Here is a 22,040-nt window from a genome sequence, read left to right as displayed (position 1 = left end):
GGCCTAGCGCCAGAAGAATTTCAAGAGTCGGGAGTCAGCGAGACGCTACCAAGAGTTAAAAAGAGGAAGGACGAAAGTGAAATGAAGAAACTCTATTTGCATTAACTTTCATTATTTCAGGGCCGAGATCCATACAACTTGGCAAAACGCCAACACACAAAGAAAAGAACAAAAATACAGAAGGTCAGCTTGGAGGAACCCCCGGGTCGGGAACGCCGGGCACGTCCGCAGGGGGTAGGGAGACGGTTGGAGAATCAGCAGGCAATGGCGCCGGAGGGGAGTCGAGAAGGGAGATCCCACTCAGGTCAATTTCGGGGTACTTAGCCGACACCCTTGCCAGGCCTTCCTCGAAGCCTAAGACAAAGGAGTCGGACCCCGCGTCCGACATGTCACGGACGAACTCGTCAGACTGACGATAGGCCTGTACCGCCTCCGACATATCACGGGTGAACTCGGCGGACTGACGATAAGCCTGTACCGCCTGACGCCCGATCTCCGCACTCTTCTCGGCCAGCGCCGCCTCTGCCCGCTCCATAATCTGAGCCTTCGCCTCCAAGACCTTCGCCACAATCCGGTCATCCGCCTCGGAGGAGACCCTCAGCAGATCAGCCTGAGCCTCCTTGTGCTTCGCCTCGGCAGCAATGCGAGCAGCCTCAGCCTCCTCCAGGCGCGAATGAAGCTCTTGGTCGCTCGCGCGGAACTTCTCCAAGGCCGACTCCAATTCGCCCAGCTTGGCTTCAAGAGACCGGGTTCGGTTGCGGGCGTTGACGGCTGACCGCTGGGCCTTCTCCCACCTCTCTCGGTAGTCGGCAGCCTTCCGGGACTGCTTCTCGGCCCGCTCCTCCGCCTTCTTGATCTCGCCCTCGAGACCCGAGGCAACCTTGAGTTGCTCCTGAGCCTCCAACAGTTGCTTCTCGAGGGTGACGAAGCCGAGTGCCCGCTCTTCGGCCACCTGGAGCCTCGTCTCGAGGTCCCTGGTCGTCCTCCCCGCCGCAGCCTGACCTCCCTCCTCTACTGCCTTCAGTTGGCTCTCGGCCCTCGCCAGAAGCCTCGCCTGTTCCTCGTAGCACTCCTCCAGGCGGATCATGTACTGGGCGAGCTAAGAGATAAGAAAAACGAGGGCGTCAGGCGGGGATCAACAGAGCCTATAAATGATGAAAGCGACCAAAAGAACACTCACCGACATGAGACAGACGCAGCTGGCAGCCCCAACGTCAGGGACCCTCATCTCCCGGACCCGCCTGCGGTCCTTCTCCAGCAGCACCGTCTCGATGAGGTTTCGGGCGCCGGCGAAAGTGAAGGCCGACCCCGACTTCTCTCCGGAGTCGGACGGTGGTTCTGCAGCCTTACCCTTACCCATCGCTTGGGGAAGAGTCATGCTGACCATGCTCAGGGCGGGGACCGCCCCTGGAATTGACAGGGTCCCGCTCGGCCGGGGCCTCGGCGCGTCCCTCCTCGTATCATCCGGAGCCGACCGAGTCGAAGGCTGGGCTGGTGACCGATCACGTCCGACCCGTCCATCTCGGGCGCGCCCGGGTGATGCCTCCGGAGAAACGGTAGTCTCGGCATCGGAGGGCTGATACGGCGTCAACTGCCGGTCCGCACCCGCGGCGTCCCCCTGATCGGTGGGTCCGGACCCGTCTGTCGGCGTCGGAGTCACCTGCCGGCGGGACTTCTTCGCCGGTGGGGCCCCGCTCGGAGGAGCTCGTTTCTTCCTCCGGACTGCTTCCAGTAGGGACGTCCTACCAACAGCCGTTGCCTTGTCCGACCGCATGACGTCGTCGATCTCTGCAAAAAGGACGAGGTGGTCGGAGGTTGAGAAACTGAAGGAAAGAACGAGACGAAAGAGGAGAAAAGAGCTAAAAAAGAAATGGTGGCGGGCTCACGGTCAGCGGGGACCGAGCTCAGACCGACGTTCACCAAGGTATCCTCGGAAATAAGGCGAGCCACCGGGGGGAGCCGGCCCTCGGCAACCAACCCCTTCAAGACGGCGACGCCATCGGATTCCTCCCTCGACAACCTCGATAGGCCAATCGGGGACTTCATCGGCGTCTCCCAGGTTGCCCTGATTCCCCAAGAGGGATCTACGTCAATGAAAAAGAAACGCTCCTTCCAGCCGTGAATGGAGGAAGGAGCCTCCTTGACGAGGCCGCACCCTCGCCGCGCCGCAAAGCACCACCACCCTCTGTCCTGGGGGTGGCCGTTCAGGCCGTAGCATTCCCAAAAGACATTCAGGGTGGCGGGAACCTCGTGCATGCGGCAGAGAACCTGGAAGGCCGTCAGGGCGCGCCATGAGTTCGGCACCAGTTGCGTCGGCGCCACTCTTAAACCCCGAAGCACCTGCACAACTAAGTCCGAGGGGAGAAAGCGGAACCCGGCCTGAAGAATGTCCTCATTGATGGCAACCTTCCCTGGAGGAGGATGGGACATCCTCTCCTCAGGCCCCGGGAGCGTAACATTGCAGGCCTCGGGAAGGTGGTATCGAGCCACGAACCTATCTAGGTCTTCGGCGACCAGCTCCGACTTAATGCGGTCTGCTCTCACTTCGCCCATCCCTAATGGCCAGTGAATCTACGGTCAGGACGGGGTCAAGAAGGGGGAAAGGACCGGAACGACTGGAATACACTAATACAAAAGGAGAAAGTATGGAGAGCCTTAAATTGAAAAATGGGGCAACTCACCAGAAAAGAAGGAAGAACGGCTCCGAGAGCGTCAAAGGAGGAGCAAGCGAACAGTCCGACGGCAATGACGGCAGCGCAAAGGAGAAACTCGAAGATGTCTGTAAAGAGAAAGGCGGACGGAGGAGGGCCCCCGGTTAAATAGGCGGAAAGGTGGGTGACGCCTCGGTGACGCCAGAGGACGCCTGGCTGCCGAAGGGTCGCTCGCGCCCCAAAGGCGAATCGACGCCATTAAGGAAGGATGTCCGCCGAAATCCTCAGACTGCCAGGTCAGCAACAACCGCCATACGCCATAAAGAAGGCGGGGAGCTCGAAGCGCGCGCGCCTCTCCGAGGGATGGCGGCAATCTCGAAGCATCACTCCCTTCACCCGTTCCCCTTCTGGTTCCGGGTTCGGAAGTGGGGGGCTACTGTTACGGGGGAACTTAGCCACCATGCCCCACGTGACCGGCACGCGCGCCCAGGAAGACTACGGCAGCCCCTTGATCCAGCAATCCGACCCCGAGTCGGACATCTTCGGCTCCGCAGCCCGACCCCGAGTCGGCTGCCCCTTGATCTAGCAATCCGACCCCGAGTCGGACATCTTCGGCTCCGCAGCCCGACCCCGAGTCGGCAGCCCCTTGATCCAGCAATCCGACCCCGAGTCGGACATCTTCGGCTCCGCAGCCCGACCCCGAGTCGGGCTGCCCCTTGATCCAGCAATCCGACCCCGAGTCGGACATCTTCGTCTCCGCAGCCCGACCCCGAGTCGGACATCTCTCGACAACGACAGGCTATTCCCCAGAGGCACGCCGCAGCCTCCTGCTCCACTACTCCCTGCAACGGTTGTATCTGGCGCTGCTCCACGATCCCCTGTAACAGCCGTACAAGGCGGAGCTCCACTACGCCCTGTCATGGCCGTACCCAGCGCTGCCCCACGACGTCCTGTAACGGCCGTGTCAGTGGCAGCTCCATCGTGCCCCACGATGACGAACCCCCCTGAAAGACCCCCCAGCCTGGTATATATGCAGCTGGAGGGAGGAGGGGGGGTAAGCAAGAACTTCCAGTGCATTCTCTTACTTGCTACTATTATCTCTCCTTCTCCTCCAATCTCCTCTGACTTGATCGTCGGAGGGCCCCCACTACCCCAGTGGTGGTGCGAGGCTTGCTTGCAGGTTTCCCGGTGGAAGGTGGAGCGCAATCAACACCAACCAAGGCAACTCAAATGGAACGCCGTTCACACCGCTGTGCCAATCGTTCTCGGTTTGGACCACCAGCAACAATATTCAACCATTGGATCGGTCAATACCTCTAATGTGTGTGACCCCATAGGTTCCATTCTGACTGGTAGTGAGATATATTATGATCTCTATCACAATATCATTGAAAACTCCTTTCAATGGGTTGAAACAATTCCAACTCAACTCACCAGGGATTATCGACCATCGAGATGATCCCTGTGAGTCTCACCATCCACCAGTGACACCTAGCAGTATGTAGTGGCCACCCAGTAGAATAGAATGATGAACCTCTAGGTGCAGCAATCGTATGATACAGTCCTTCTATCGTGGATCCCTACAGATCGGAGGTCATGGAAAACTCGTCAAACCCCGTCGTCTGTCATATGTCTAGATTTATTCGACTTGAGTTCGATAGTGGAAAACTCTTTGTCCACTGTATATTATTGCCCTGGCCAAGGTCTTAGAACTCTGTCTAATAAATCACATAGGATCACTCCTTTTCTATCAAGGTCGATAGATTCTATGTAAGTGCATACCCTACTCCTACAGTGAACCTACTGCAGCCAATCTACACAACAAGGACCCATATGACTAGAGACCATGTATATATGCAGTCAAACTACAATAACCTCACTGTGAGTAGCCGAAGCACCGCAGGTCAAAGGACCAGTCACACTACTGCAACATCAAGTAAGTCACTGACGAGTGGATAGACATCCAAGTGACTTCTTGTCTTCGTCACGCTCAGTACCCTTGTTCTCTAACAAGCACCTGCACTCTCACTTCAGTGTCCCTACACTGTGGACTCGAGTCTCGTCCATCCATAAGGAAAGCGATCTGTGCACTGATCGGATCGATCACCATCCTCGTGATGATCCATTGATCAGGAGCATTTAGAAATTAATCACCAATGATATATCATCATCTTATTAATTTCTTGGACGATTCATAGACACATAAACAATATGAATGAAAAGATGCCCATTTATTATTCAATAATAATAAAGTCAAGTACAAATTTATGTCCCAGAATAAATAATGTGTCTGCCAGATTGGCTTCTAGGGCATACATCTAACAGAAGAAGCCTGCGAAGAAGCAGAAGACTGAGAAAACGTCAAATAAGGAAGTTCCAAGAAAAAAGCCAATTGCAAGAAAAAGTGTTTCCATTACATCATGGACGGCCATTAGAAGAGGAACTGTCCTACATACATGGAAAGTATAAAAAACATGAAGGGTGACAGACCTTCAGAAGGTATGTCAGATATGCTCAGGATACTTAGGGATTGTTACCTGTTGCTAGCAGAAATTTAATTTCTGTATCTTGTTTAGCACAGAAAGATTTTTATAAGACTACTGTTCCATTTATTTGAGAAATAAATTGGTTCAACGTGGTTTTATGATTGACAGTCTCTATCATATACATATGGATGTATCTGTGAATGTATCTGAGCAAACAGTAAATACCATAGGATCATATAGATCCAGAAATGAAATAAATCTAAAGTATTTGTGGCACCTCAGGCTTGGCCATATAGAAGAAGACAGAATAAACAAATTGGAGAAACATGAACTTTTTGGCTCATTGACTTTCGAGTCATATTTGATTTGTAAATTCTTCCTTCAAGGAAAGATGGTCAAATTATCCTTTGTAGGACACAGGAGGTCCACTGAAATACTTACCCTAGTACACACTGATGTGTGTAGCCCATTCGATGTACAGGCTAGTGTTGCCCAGATAGACAACCCAAGAGGGGGGGTGAATTGGGTTTTAAAATAATTTTGCAATTAAAATGTTTATGGATGACTAATTAATACTTTTGCAAGATGATTAATTAGATGCTATGTGCTGTGAATGAAATGAAAGTAAGAGAGAGACACAAACAATCACAAACACAATGATTTTATAGTGGTTCGGAGCTAACCCTTGCTCCTACGTCCACTCTCCAAGTCTCACTTGGGAATTCACTATAACCCCTCGGATTACAGCCGGTTGTTTTACAAGCTCACAACCCAACTTGTTGTTTTACGAGGTCACAACGAACTCGGTCGGTTTTCCCAGGCTCACCGACTAGAACCACCCGATTGTTTTTCCGGGATCACAATCGAACCCTTACATGTTGGTTTTACCCTCGGCTCACCAACCAACCTCTACACCCTTGATTCAATCCCCCGATTAAATCAAGTGACAAGAAAACAGTTTATAAAGAATACAGGAATAGCTTCTTGAAAAGCAAATATAAACAATATAACTAAAGAAGAGTTAGAAGCCCTCAAACAGATTTTTAGATTTGAGGAAGGAGGCTTCTCGAACTCTGCAATCTCCTCGTGAGTGGGAAGAAGATTTGCTGTCAGATGAGGAGCCTTGAATGCGAAGAAGACGTTGGGAGTATGGACTTCAATGCACTTCTTCCTTCTTTCTCTTGTATTTACTCTAGAGAGGCTTTGGTAGGTGAAAATTGAAAGAGTAGATGCCCTACAAGCCAATCGCAATATGTATTGCGAAAGGTTTTTTCTTTTGATTTGTCCAAATCATGTACATGACATTTAAATATGAATAAAGGCGTTATGTTTTATCATATGCTGTTGATTATATTTATGATAAACTCCTTAGTTTAGGGCAATGGTTTTAAGACTATGATGAGATCATACTAGTGAGACTTAAAATCCTAAAATCCTAATCTTAAATATTCCCAGTCATTGGTACATTGAGTCGGGGATCAATGATTACCGGAAAGACTGGCATGTCTTATGTATGCTCGATGCAGAGGATGATTGATCTCACAATCATTTGTGTGGAGACACTAATACAAAGATGTGGGTGCTCATTAGAGGAATGAGTTCACTGAATTGACCTACAAAGAGAAATCTTATGAAGTCTTACTTACATGTCAAAAGATGATTCTCTTAGTGGGAGTTGTGCAACTGATCCTATGACCTGAGATCACCATGGTATCTTGTGCACATGAACCCATATTTTGGTTTACACTCATTCATGACAATAAGTTATGTACGAGGTCTTCTGGATATGGTGAATTGTGTACGAAGATTATGAGTAGGTCAACAAGGAATTAATCACTTCTAGTAAGAGAAGATAGCATCCTATTTATTCTAATCATATGATAATTCAGGAAACCTTTGATCAAAGTAGAATGAAAATTAGAAAGAGTTTCTAATGTTTCATTATTTGAATTATCATTAAAAGATTGAGAAAAATATGAATATGAAATTGAGTTTGACATATATTCATACTCATATGCATATTTGGGATGCAGTTTGATTAAAGGATTGAATTGCATGGTAACTTGCCACTGAAGGGTATTTTTGGTATTTCCACCAAATTCCATATTTTCCGGGTAGACATGACACGTTGCTAGACGTCAATCTTGTTTTATAGGTTTGATCAAATTAAAGAGTTAATTCGATCACCAATTAGAAAGGATTCTAATTGTTAAGTTCGGGTTCGCGCAGTTTGGACTTAAATCGATTAGAAGAGTTCTAATCAAGTTGGGTCAACTCGCACTCACACCTATTGCTGGCTAAGTATGGAACCCAATGGGTCACACACAAGAAAACTTATCAAGGGTCTAATTGGATTAGATCATGTTTGCAAGATAAACATCCTAGCAGGTGTTGCAAACCTTAGCTCCTAATTCGAATTGGATTCGAATCGGATTCGAATCGGATTCTTAATTGATCTAATTTGATTAGATCATATTCTAATATGGGTTAGCCAAGAGTTGGCACCTAATTGGCTTGGTTTGAGTCTAATTGGATTAGATTTAATAAATCATTCAATCTAGACCGTTAGATCTTGATCTACCGTTGGATGAAGACATAATGGAGAGTTGGTTTAACCCAATTGGATTGGGTTAGAGGATGGCTACCATAATTGACCATTGGATCTTAATCCCACCATTGGATGAAGACATAATGGGTCAAGTGAATGGCGCCTTGCATTGGAGCCCTTGGATCATCATCATGAAAGATCAAGAGGTGAGGCGTGATGGACATGTGATTAGCATGTGATGTTGACTTGGTCAAAATATGACACCACATGAAAGGACATATCATTTGATACACCTCTTCACTTGATCTGCACCTCCTCTTATTTGATATGGCCCTTAGGTGATGTCTTTTCATGAAAGGATGTGTGGATGGGATGCATCCCTTGGAGATGCATCCCTACACCTATTATAAATAGGCTAGCACTCCATGGGTTTCATCATTCCAACTCCACCCCACTCCTCTCTTCTTTCTTTCTTACATTAGTTTCTTTCTTTCTAGCATTGCTTCTAGTGTGTCCTAAGCCAAGACAAGGTGGTCTTCTTTAGGACAAAAGGATTAGAAGTGATTTTAGAAGGTTAAAGAAAAATAGAAAGAAAGGAAAGCAAGCCATTAGAGTTCTTTAAGAATTCTGCATTAAGGATCAAAGTCTTTGAAGCTTAAGACTTAAATCAAGTTTTCGTGTGGATCAACGTTGGAGGGTGAACACTTGGGCACCTAGTGGAAATTCTGCATATTGGATTAGCGTTAGAGGTATTCTTCTATTTCTGCATTTATATTATATTATTTGATTGCTTTCATTAAGGTGATCTTGGCTTATAAGGGTTTTATGTTAAGGAACTTTATCAAGAAATTTTTAAAATTCCTAACTTCCGCTGCGCATTATAACATGCTAAAATCCTTCAAGTGGTATCAGAGCCATCCTTAATTGGTTCAATCAAATAATTATGTATGATGTATGATTATTAATTTACTATGAGATAGTAATGTCATATGCTTAGAGAAATGCTGAAATGTATGATTAATATATGATATGTTATGTAATAAAATATCATGATATGAAATTTTCCATATGAAAATATGTTGAAGCATGTTAATTAATTGCTTATGATTTATACATGCTATGAGATAGCCATGATGCATAATAGTTTATTTTAGACATGTTAAATGTATGTTACAATTAAAGAATGTGCTAGAGACTAGTAAGCCCTCAATAAAAATTATATTAAGTCATAGTGTTGAAAAACTTTGAACTAACCCATTCTAGAACAATTAATCTAATTGGTGTCTAAGGAAAGCACTAAAGGTGGTTACTTAATTAGGACCTTACTCTCTGAGTAAGGGGAGCCTCCCACCTGCTTACCTGGCCAATTGTTTGATTGCCTATTATGGATAAGCCTAATATTGATATAACACTATTGATAGCCTTCCTTCATGCCTCGATATTATTATGTCAAGATCCATGCTAGTTTGTTGTGCTAACACAAGACTTGCAATGGGGACTGATGTTATACTGTCTTGGTGCATTAAGATGCTTATAGCATATTTTAATATATTGCCTTGTTGTGCAACCACAAGGGCAATATTATTCGAATATGACTATATGGAAATGAAGGGTTTGACTTAACTAAAATATTATTGTTTGTTGTGCTAACACAAGGCAATAAGTATTTTAAGAGGACAAGATAAAGTTGAGAATTGCATGAGATGCAATTGGAAAGAGTTTCCTACCTTTGAACTCATAAGAGTTTGTTGTGTAAACACAAGGCTTTTTATGATGAATTAGGATCTCAACCCTACTAAGAAAAATTATATTTTCACGTTTATCATAGGAGAGGGCTATGATATTCGATAAAAATAGTAGGAGACAAATTAGATTAAAGTCCTTATCTAGTTGCAAACATGTCATCATGATTGGTCTGCTTATATTAGTTTTGTTTTGCATATGTAGAATTATTAAATGGCTTCTTCACTTTCACTAAGAGGCATCTTAGATGCCAACAAGTTGACCGGACCAAACTATGTGGACTGGTTGAGGAATTTAAAGATAGTACTCACTCAGGAGAAAATTTCCTATATACTTGAAACCCCTGATCTTGGAGATCTAGGGGATGATGCTACAGAAGAGGAGGTTGCCACACATAAGATGTGGAAAAATGACAGTGTGACTGTCAAATGTATCATACTTGCCTCTATGAACAATGAATTACAGAGGCAACATGAAGGCATGGATACTCAATCCATACTTCTCAATTTAAAAGAGTTGTATGGAGAACAAAGCAGGACTGCTAGGTATGAGATATCTAAGCAGTTGTTCCGTGCTAGAATGAATGAAGGAACTCCAGTGCAAAACCATGTTCTTATGGTTATAGACTTGATCACCAGATTAAGTCAATTAGGTTTTGCTATGGATAGTGAGCTCAGTCAGGATTTGATCCTGCAATCACTGCCTGATTCATTCTCTCAGTTTGTTGTGAACTTTCACATGAACAAGCTGAACACCTCCCTGCCCGAGCTGTTAAATATGCTCAAAACAGCTGAAGAGCATATTAAGAAGGATAAAGGTCCACTCCTTCTTATAAATAGCACCTCTATGAGGAAATCGGGAAATAAGGGTTCTAAGAAACGATTGAACCCCAAGAGTAGCATCAAAAAGAAAAAAGGAAAGAAAAACTCCGGATCAAGTACCTATTTTCATTGCGGCAAAGCTGGCCACTGGAAAAGGAATTGCAAGAGTTTTCTTGCAAGTATGAAGACCGATGCAAGAGTTGCATCAAAAGGTATGTTTATGTTACATGCCAACTTGTCATTAAGTTCTTCAAATTCAAATTCATGGGTATTGGATACCGGCTGTGGTTTTCACATTTGCAAATCTTTGCATGGACTACAGAAAATTAAAATTTTGAAGAAAGGTGACTTCGAGCTGTATGGCGCTGGAGGAGAGTCCATCCAGGCTGAAGCTGTTGGAACCTACAACTTGGAATTGCCTTCGGAAAAGCTCCTACAATTAGAAGATTGTTATTATATGCCCAAAATTATTAGAAATGTAATTTCCATTCCTTTGTTATTAAAGAAAGGTTTTGAAATTAATGGAAAGGGCAATGGTTGCTCTATTTATTTTTCTAATAAGCATCTTTGCAATGGCATTATGGAAAATGGTCTTCTAGTTTTATTACTTAATGACAATGTCTTTCATATTAATAAAAGCAATAAAAGAAAGAGAGAGGAAGTGAATAATACCCTCCTTTGGCATTGCCGACTTGGTCACATAAGTGAATCAAGAATTAACAAGTTATACAAAGAAGAGTTCTTTGATCCTTATGATTATGAATCATTAGGAACTTGTGAATCTTGTCTTATGGGAAAAATGACCAAGTCTCCATTCACTGGACATGGAGAAAGGGCAAGTGAGTTATTAGGACTTATACATACAGATGTATGTGGTCCTATGACAACTCCAGCTAGAGGTGGATACTCTTACTTCATCACATTCACTGATGATTTATCAAGGTTCGGATTTGTGTATCTTATGAAACATAAATACGAAGCCTTTGATAAGTTTAAAGAGTATCAAAGTATGGTTGAAAAACAAACCGGAAAGTATATTAAAATCCTTCGATCTGATCGAGGAGGTGAATACCTTTCTAGTGAATTTTTAAATCATCTTAAAGAAAAGGGCATTCTCTCTGAATGGACACCTCCGTATACGCCACAACTAAATGGTGTAGCTGAATGGAGGAATCGTACTCTATTAGATATGGTAAGATCCATGATGTGCTTTACAGATTTTCCTATTTCCTTCTGGGGTTATGCCTTAGAAACTGCTACATATGTGCTAAACAGGATACCTTCAAAATCTGTATCTAGTACTCCATATGAGATATGGAGAGGTAGAAAGCCCAATCTTAAATATTTTAAAATATGGGGCTGCCAAGCATATGTCAAAAGAAATTTTGGACATAAGCTAAGTGCTAGATCAGATAAATGTACATTTATAGGTTATTCCAAAGAAAGTATTGGATATCTCTTCTATCACCCTACTGAATAAAAGGTATTTGTTAGTAGGCATGCCACTTTCTTAGAAAAAGAGTTTATCTTAGAAAAGGGCAGTGAAAGAAGAATTGAACTTAATGAAGTTCAAGACCTACAAATAGAAACACAAGAAATTCTTCAACCAAATGTACCCATTGATGAAGTACAACCACAACACACATCTCCTCTCCAAAGGTCAGATAGAGTGCGAAATGCACCTAAGAGGTATGGGTTTATCATTGAGAATGATGAAGCCCACATCATCGAAAATGATGATCCTCTGACCTATTCGGAAGCTATCATGAGTAATGACTCTAACAAATGGTTAGAAGCTATGAAATCCGAAATAGACTCTATGTATACCAACCAAGTATGGACTTTGGTTGATGCACCAGAAGGTGTTAACCCTATAGGTTGCAAATGGGTCTATAAGAAGAAGATTGGAGCAGATGGCCAAGTAGAAACCTACAAGGCTAGATTGGTGGCAAAAGGTTTCAGGCAAAAGCAAGGAATTGACTATGATGAAACTTTTTCACCAGTTGCCATGCTTAAATCTATTCGGATTTTGCTTGCAATAGCTGCATACTATGATTATGAAATTTGGCAGATGGATGTCAAAACCGCCTTCCTTAATGGTTATCTTGAGGAAGAGGTTTACATGACACAGCCAGAAGGATTTGTCTCAAGTGGGAGAGCAAATCAAGTATGCAAGCTTAAGAGATCCATTTATGGATTAAAGCAAGCATCGAGGAGTTGGAACATCCGTTTTGATACAACAGTCAAAGAGTTTGGTTTTATCAAAAATGTGGATGAACCATGTGTGTACAAGAAGACTAGTGGGAGTGCCGTTGTCTTCTTAATATTGTATGTAGATGACATACTAATCATTGGAAATGATATTCCAATGTTACAATCGGTCAAGACTTGGCTATCAAAAAGCTTTTCCATGAAAGACTTGGGAGAAGCATCCTATATACTTGGTATAAAGATCTATAGGGATAGATCTAAAAGGATGCTAGGCTTGTCCCAGTCTAAGTACATAGATCGTGTGCTAAAAAGATTCAGCATGGAAGGAAGTAAAAGAGGTTACTTACCTATGAGTCATGGCATACGTCTCTCTAAGAAGATGTCTCCTAAGACATCTGAAGAGAGGAATAGAATGAATTCTATTCCCTATGCTTCGGCAGTAGGATCAATTATGTATGCTATGCTATGTACTAGGCCTGATGTTGCTTATGCCTTAGGCATAACAAGCAGATTCCAGGCTGATCCAGGAGAAAATCATTGGATAGCTGTGAAAAATATTCTTAAGTACTTAAGAAGGACTAAAGATATTTTTCTAGTTTATGGAGGATCTGAGTTGAAACTAGAAGGATTTTCTGATTCTAGTTTTCAATCAGATCCAGATGATAGCAAGTCCACTTCAGGGTATGTCTTTACCCTAAATGGTGGTGCAGTGAGCTGGAAGAGTTCCAAGCAGCAAACTGTAGCTGACTCAACTACTGAGGCAGAATACATCGCTGTAAGTGAAGCCGCTAAGGAAGCTGTCTGGATGAAGAAGTTCATCGCTGAGTTGGGAGTAGTTCCTGAGATTGCTGGACCAGTTTCAGTTTATTGTGACAACACTGGAGCTGTTGCTCAAGCAAAGGAACCAAGATCTCATCACAAATCCAAGCACATTCTAAGACGCTTTCACCTCGTTCGAGAGATCGTCGAGAGACAAGACATAGTCATTGAACGAGTAGACACAAAGAACAACTTAGCAGACCCGTTCACTAAAGCTCTACCACAACAGCAGTTCGATCGCCACCTCGATTGTATGGGGATAAAATATAAGAGCGATTGGCTTTAGTGCAAGTGGGAGATTGAAAGAGTAGATGCCCTACAAGCCAATCGCAATATGTATTGCGAAAGGTTTTTTCTTTTGATTTGTCCAAATCATGTACATGACATTTAAATATGAATAAAGGCGTTATGTTTTATCATATGCTGTTGATTATATTTATGATAAACTCCTTAGTTTAGGGCAATGGTTTTAAGACTATGATGAGATCATACTAGTGAGACTTAAAATCCTAAAATCCTAATCTTAAATATTCCCAGTCATTGGTACATTGAGTCGGGGATCAATGATTACCGGAAAGACTGGCATGTCTTATGTATGCTCGATGCAGAGGATGATTGATCTCACAATCATTTGTGTGGAGACACTAATACAAAGATGTGGGTGCTCATTAGAGGAATGAGTTCACTGAATTGACCTACAAAGAGAAATCTTATGAAGTCTTACTTACATGTCAAAAGATGATTCTCTTAGTGGGAGTTGTGCAACTGATCCTATGACCTGAGATCACCATGGTATCTTGTGCACATGAACCCATATTTTGGTTTACACTCATTCATGACAATAAGTTATGTACGAGGTCTTCTGGATATGGTGAATTGTGTACGAAGATTATGAGTAGGTCAACAAGGAATTAATCACTTCTAGTAAGAGAAGATAGCATCCTATTTATTCTAATCATATGATAATTCAGGAAACCTTTGATCAAAGTAGAATGAAAATTAGAAAGAGTTTCTAATGTTTCATTATTTGAATTATCATTAAAAGATTGAGAAAAATATGAATATGAAATTGAGTTTGACATATATTCATACTCATATGCATATTTGGGATGCAGTTTGATTAAAGGATTGAATTGCATGGTAACTTGCCACTGAAGGGTATTTTTGGTATTTCCACCAAATTCCATATTTTCCGGGTAGACATGACACGTTGCTAGACGTCAATCTTGTTTTATAGGTTTGATCAAATTAAAGAGTTAATTCGATCACCAATTAGAAAGGATTCTAATTGTTAAGTTCGGGTTCGCGCAGTTTGGACTTAAATCGATTAGAAGAGTTCTAATCAAGTTGGGTCAACTCGCACTCACACCTATTGCTGGCTAAGTATGGAACCCAATGGGTCACACACAAGAAAACTTATCAAGGGTCTAATTGGATTAGATCATGTTTGCAAGATAAACATCCTAGCAGGTGTTGCAAACCTTAGCTCCTAATTCGAATTGGATTCGAATCGGATTCGAATCGGATTCTTAATTGATCTAATTTGATTAGATCATATTCTAATATGGGTTAGCCAAGAGTTGGCACCTAATTGGCTTGGTTTGAGTCTAATTGGATTAGATTTAATAAATCATTCAATCTAGACCGTTAGATCTTGATCTACCGTTGGATGAAGACATAATGGAGAGTTGGTTTAACCCAATTGGATTGGGTTAGAGGATGGCTACCATAATTGACCATTGGATCTTAATCCCACCATTGGATGAAGACATAATGGGTCAAGTGAATGGCGCCTTGCATTGGAGCCCTTGGATCATCATCATGAAAGATCAAGAGGTGAGGCGTGATGGACATGTGATTAGCATGTGATGTTGACTTGGTCAAAATATGACACCACATGAAAGGACATATCATTTGATACACCTCTTCACTTGATCTGCACCTCCTCTTATTTGATATGGCCCTTAGGTGATGTCTTTTCATGAAAGGATGTGTGGATGGGATGCATCCCTTGGAGATGCATCCCTACACCTATTATAAATAGGCTAGCACTCCATGGGTTTCATCATTCCAACTCCACCCCACTCCTCTCTTCTTTCTTTCTTACATTAGTTTCTTTCTTTCTAGCATTGCTTCTAGTGTGTCCTAAGCCAAGACAAGGTGGTCTTCTTTAGGACAAAAGGATTAGAAGTGATTTTAGAAGGTTAAAGAAAAATAGAAAGAAAGGAAAGCAAGCCATTAGAGTTCTTTAAGAATTCTGCATTAAGGATCAAAGTCTTTGAAGCTTAAGACTTAAATCAAGTTTTCGTGTGGATCAACGTTGGAGGGTGAACACTTGGGCACCTAGTGGAAATTCTGCATATTGGATTAGCGTTAGAGGTATTCTTCTATTTCTGCATTTATATTATATTATTTGATTGCTTTCATTAAGGTGATCTTGGCTTATAAGGGTTTTATGTTAAGGAACTTTATCAAGAAATTTTTAAAATTCCTAACTTCCGCTGCGCATTATAACATGCTAAAATCCTTCAAAAATCACTTTAGCTTTGAATGGAGTCTCTCGTTCTTTTCTTGCTACAGTCCTCTGTGGCTATTTAAGCCATTCCCCATGGAAACTAGCCGTTAGACACACTTTTCTAGCCGTTCTGCACATTCTGCACATCCTGACAATGTATCCGTTGGGATCGGAGTCGACTCGCGCGATCTGGAGTCGACTCGGCTGTAGCAGGAGTCGACTCATGCTTTTCTCGAGTCGGCTCGGCAACTGTTCCAGATTTGAATTAAAGTGGTCTTCTCGACTGGGAGTCGACTCGACTTAACCCGGAGTCGACTCCCCAAAGTCTGGAGCTGACTTGGCATTTTTGGAGTCGGCTCATGCCAAGGAATCCATGGATGTATTCTTCAACTTGGCTCACTCGAGTCGACTCGTGAATTCTGGGAGTCGACTCGGCGCTCAGAGCCCGAACTCCCTATCTTCTGTCTTTTGGCTCGTCCAGTCTTGGAGTCGACTCGAACTGTTCTGGAGTCGACTCGGCTCTCAGTATTTGAAAAATAGTCTTCTGTCTTTTTGGAGTCGCGCTGCCTTGGAGTCGACTCGAACTTTCTTGGAGTCGACTCGCGTCTCAGAGACACAAATACTGTCTTCTGTCTTTTTGAGGTCGCGCTGTCTCGGAGTCGACTCGGCCTTTGCGGGAGTCGACTCGGCCCTCAGTGTCCGAAAGTTGCTCTCTGACTTTTGCCTTGTATTACACTGAGAGTCGACTCTCACTTTCTTTGGAGTCGACCTGCCAACCATCAGAGTCGACTCGCGTTCCTCAGGAGTTGACTCGGCTCTCAGGGTCCGAAAACTGCTCTCTGACTTTTTGTCTGTAACTCCCTGGAGTCGACTCATACTACCCTGGAGTCGACTCGGCAAGCATCGGAGTCGACTCGCGCACTTCAGGAGTCGACTCGCTGACAGGTTCTAAGTTGGGTCTTTCTGTTTGTCTGTCTGTTCTTAGTCGGAGTCGACTCATAATTTCCGGAGTCGACTCGAGCCTGTGCCAATGCTTCTGATACGCTTGGAGTCGACTCGTAATATCCCGGAGTCGACTCGAGTCTCAGACCTTGGTTCATATAGACTTCTTAACTTATCCAAATTGTCTTGAACCAAATCTAGAGACTCTTAACCATAAATTTACAAGATTTTCACTGAAACACTAGATTGAATTCATTAGTAAACATAAGATATACTCAAATGCTTTGAGCTCATCAAAATCAAATAGGGTTACAATCAATCACTCCACAATCTCCCCCTTTTTGATGATGACAAAACATTGAGTATCTGTAAAGTGAATTGCTCAACCAAAAAGGAAATTTACAGTAAAATTTCAAAATGAATTCAAGTGTCTAGTTATTTGATTTATCCAAAACTGAAAGGTGTGAAACAGTAAATTTTGAAGTTAAAGCTCTCCCTTTCATTTGGAATTATATAAACCTTTAAGTCATGCAATCAATTGTTTGGCTTATATATATTTAATGAGTTTGCTTTCTTAAAATTTCAGATTCTCTCCCTCAACACATGCATTCAACTTTGTTTAGATTTTCTGAATTTTCTTTTAATGTGTTGAAGCTCTTGAACTTAAATTTTTGGTTTTTAGAGGGAAAATCTGCCAATTTATTCTTGAGTATGATTCAACTAATCTCCGAATATCCCTCGAATAGATTCTGGAGATTACTCCATTAGGAGCCCCAACAGAGAGATAATGAGCCTCGAGGTATCGAATCCACTAAGAACAAATTATTGTGTGTTTTAAAAGTTTTCTCTTTACATTCAATATATTTCTCCCCCTTTTTGTCATCATAGCAAAAAGGAAGAAAGCACATCACACAAGCAATTAGAGATTAATTTGCACATTTTTTGAAGAAAATTGTCTACTCATTGTATTGATGTATATGTAGGTACACTTGTGAATACAAAGAGCAAAGCAATAAATACATGTCAAAGTGAAAAACTAAGCTAGGGCTTCTTTGAGGAGGATGTGGCTCCCTTGGATGTGGCTCCCTTGCTCAGTCTCGATTGTTCCATCAGTAGAGTGACCCCATTTGTGACGTTCTCCAGCTGAGTGATGATCGCCGAGGTGGCTCTATTGTGGATTGAGGAGAGCTCATCCAGACTCTCCTGAAGTTTGTCCAACTTGGCGATCAACACATTCGCCAAGCGCTCGGCCCCCTGACTCTGTGTGCCCATCTCGTGTCGGATGCTATCTCGCAACTTTCGTTTGTTGCTTGTGATATCGCTCATGTTTGAGAATTGGGCTTGTACCAGGCTTCTGACATTGAAGATCTCCTCCCTCACATGAGCCGTCATCTCGGTCACGGCTGAGAATGAGGGAACTAATGCAGAAGATGAGGCACTGGCTGGACCTCGGAGCTCCCTCAGTAGGTCGTCCCGAAGATCCCTGACGATCTCCTGTCGCAACTCCCGGAGCTGCTCAGGTGATATCCGGACCTCTAATGGCTGAGTAGGTGGAGCAGTGGAGGGTCCGGCAGAGGTGGATGGTGCTGAGGTGGAGGGAAAGGTGGGAATGTCTGAATCAGGGTCAGGACTGGGGGAGTGTCTGGTAGTATGTGTGGAGGTAGATGGTTTCCTGACCCAGGTTCCCTCTACCTTATGAAAACCCATCCGGTGCATGGTCCCCTCGCCCATGCGATCTGTCCATCGCAGACCGCGAGAGGGTTCCCCCTCAGGAATGGGGATCCCAGACTCCCTAAAGATCAATGTGTACAGCATACCATAGGGAAGGGTGAGCCTAGGCCTATCTAGTGGCTCACATAGGTATCTGTAAATGAGTTTCGGGAAGTTGATTGGGGTGTCCTGGAGGATGTAGAACATAAGGGCTAGGTCCCTCTCAGAAACAAAATCGAAGCGGCCAGTCTTCGGGAAGATGGTCCTAGAGATGATACTCAAGAGGAGCCGCATCTCAACTGACAGTGAGCTGGCGGACACCTCATCTAATGGGGACTGGGGTGGACACCCTAAAATGGCCGTAAGGGCCTCAGTCCTGTCCTCTGGATGTGTAGGAGATACCCCAACTTGGGGAAGATGGAGGATCTGAGCAATGATATCCTCCGAAATGAACAATGGGACACCGGCTACCGTTCCCTCTATCCCACCATGGCCCCTATGCACGGTACCGTAGAACTCCCTAACTAGCCCTGGGTATGTGGGGAGATCTAAGGAACAGAAGAACTCTAAACCCTGGGCCCTTAACCTCTCTCCTATGGTGAAGCCCTCCCGGGAGAGATAGTCAAAGTTGACGTATCTCCCGGTGGAGACCGCCTTCCCGGCGCACGGACGCGAGGGAGCGGGCCTCGGCGGGGAACGAGCCGGAGGTTGTGGCCTCACGGGATCGTTCCGAGCCTTGGACCGTCGCTCGGTGCCGGTCGCGGGTTGGGGCCTCTTCCGGCTTTGGACAACGGCTTTACGAGGCATGGTCGACCTAGAATGGGGTAAAACGCTAATGGACGGAGGAAGGTCGACGGAAAAAGTCCTAAGGACGGTCAGAGACGATCTAGGAGACGGCTCTAGGGTTTTTGAACAGTGGCGGCGGTGAATAGAAGTGTTGATTAAACGCTTGGATTAGGGTTAAAAATCCGGATCCCGACCTCGAGTCGACTCCACTAAGTTGCGAGTCGACTCGACCTCGAGTCGACTCCAAAATATGCGCGAGTCGACTCCCGTTATGCTTCCATTGGCCTTGAGTCGACTCCTGTCAATGTGCGAGTCGACTCCCCTTATGCTTCATCTTCCTCGAGTCGACTCCCGTCTGTGTGCGAGTCGACTCCTCCTTATGAGCCGACTCTGAAACTTACTGGAGTCGACTCGAACTCTGGCACGCACCTAAAAATCATGCTATTTTCATACCAAACCAGAGACACTCACTAAGTTATGATTTAATTTGATGATCATAGTTGAGAAACTCTATTTTTAACACAATCTAATCATCAAAATCAATGAACTTGAGGAGAACACCATTAGGATGGATCAATCACTCCTAATCTCCTCCTAAGCACACTAAATCTCTCTTCACTTAAGGATTTCGTAAAAATATCAGCTAATTGATTATCAGTGCAAACAAATTGAAGTGTCACATCACCATTCAGTACATGATCTCTTATGAAGTGATGTCTTATCTCAATATGTTTAGTTCTTGAATGCTGAATTGGATTTTTAGTTAGATTAATGGCACTTGTATTATCACAATTAATGGAAATTTTATCTTGTTTAATGCCATAATCTTCAAGTTGTTGTTTAATCCACATGATTTGAGCACAACAACTCCCGGCTGCAACATATTCAGCTTCAGCAGTAGATAATGCAACCGAGTTTTGTTTCTTGCTAAACCAAGAGATTAAATTTTCTCCTAAGAATTGACATGACCCGCTGGTGCTTTTTCTATCAAGTTTACAACCAGCAAAGTCTGAATCTGTGTATCCTATTAAGTTCAGACTAGAATCTTTAGAATACCATAAACCTATATTCTTTGTTCCTATTAGTATTTAAAGATTCTCTTGACTGCAATTAGATGAGATTCCTTAGGATTAGACTGATATCTAGCACACATGCATACACTAAACATGATATCAGGTCTACTTGCAGTGAGATACAATAAAGATCCTATCATACCTCTATATAACTTTTGATCTACAGATTTACCTGATTCATCTTGGTCTATTTTGCATGATGAGCTCATGGGTGTGCTGATTGGCTTGTTTCCTTCCATATCAAACTTCTTAAGCATCTTCTTGATGTATTTAGCTTGATTGATGATGATCCCCTCTTTTGATTGTTTGATTTGAAGCCCGAGGAAATAGTTCAGCTCTCCCATCATGCTCATCTCAAACTCACTCTGCATTAAGTCAGCAAATTCTTCTCAGAGGCGATTGTTAGTAGCACCGAAAATAATATCATCAACATAAATCTGCACTACTAACATATCTTTGTTTTTCTTCTTAAGAAACAGTGTTGTATCTACATTTTCCCTAGAGAACTCATGATCTAGTAGAAATTTGCTAAGTCTTTCATACCATGCTCTAGGTGCTTGTTTCAAACCATAAAGTGCTTTGTTCAATTTATATACATGATTAGGGTATTGATGATTTTCAAAACCAGGAGGTTGTTCTACATATACCTCCTCATTAATATACCCATTTAAAAATGCACTTTTTACATCCATTTGAAATAATTTGAAGTCCTTAGAGCATGCAAATGCTAGTAAAAGTCTAATTGCCTCAAGTCTAGCTACAGGAGCAAAGGTTTCATCAAAATCTATACCTTCTTCTTGATTATACCCCTTTGCTACTAGTCTAGCCTTATTCTTTATTACAATTCCATTTTCATCAAGTTTATTTTTATAAATCCATTTGGTACCTATAATTGAATATTCAGAAGGTCGTTCAACTAGATTCCATACCTTGTTTCTAGTAAATTGGTTTAATTCTTCTTGCATTGCGTTTATCCAATTTGCATCTTTTTCAGCTTCTTCTATGTGTTTGGGCTCAAAATGTGAGACAAAAGCTAGATGATTATTTAAGTTCCTAAGAGATGCTCTAGTTTTAACAGGTTGAGATGGATCATCTAAAATCAATTCTTTAGGATGCCCGTGAGCATACCTCCAAGCCTTAGTTAGCCCATGATCCATCATATCCTCTTGGCTTGATGATGCATTTCCAATTAATTTTTGTTCATCATCTTGTAATGTCATCTCATCAATCTTTTCTTCAAGAATTTCAGCATCATCATCAAAATTAACTCTCTTGCTAGAAGAGATATCACTAGAATCATCAAAAACAACATGTATGGATTCTTCTATAACTAGGGTTCTTTTATTAAAGACTCTGTAGGCTTTACTAGTTGTAGAGTACCCCAAGAATATACCCTCATCAGATTTAGAGTCAAATTTTCCTAGATTATCTTTTCCATTATTATGAACAAAACACCTACATCCAAAGATATGAAAATAGTTCACTTTTGGTTTTCTGTTTTTCCAAAGTTCATAAGGTGTTTTCTTTATAATGGGTCTTAATAAAACTCTATTTAATATATGACATGAGGTATTGATGGCTTCTCCCCAAAAGTACTTAGGGAGATTACTTTCACATAACATGGTTCTAGCCATTTCTTCTAGAATTCTATTTTTTCTTTCCACAACTCCATTTTGTTGTGGTGTCCTAGGTGCAGAAAAATTATGAGTTATCCCCTTTTTACTACAAAACTCAT

Source organism: Phoenix dactylifera, chromosome 4 (genome assembly GCF_051530095.1).
Source record: "Phoenix dactylifera cultivar Ajwa chromosome 4, Ajwa_hap1_PhDact_Kaust_v1.1, whole genome shotgun sequence".
In the NCBI taxonomy this organism is placed as follows: Eukaryota; Viridiplantae; Streptophyta; class Magnoliopsida; order Arecales; family Arecaceae; genus Phoenix; species Phoenix dactylifera.
Note: the sequence above shows the minus strand (reverse complement) of the source record.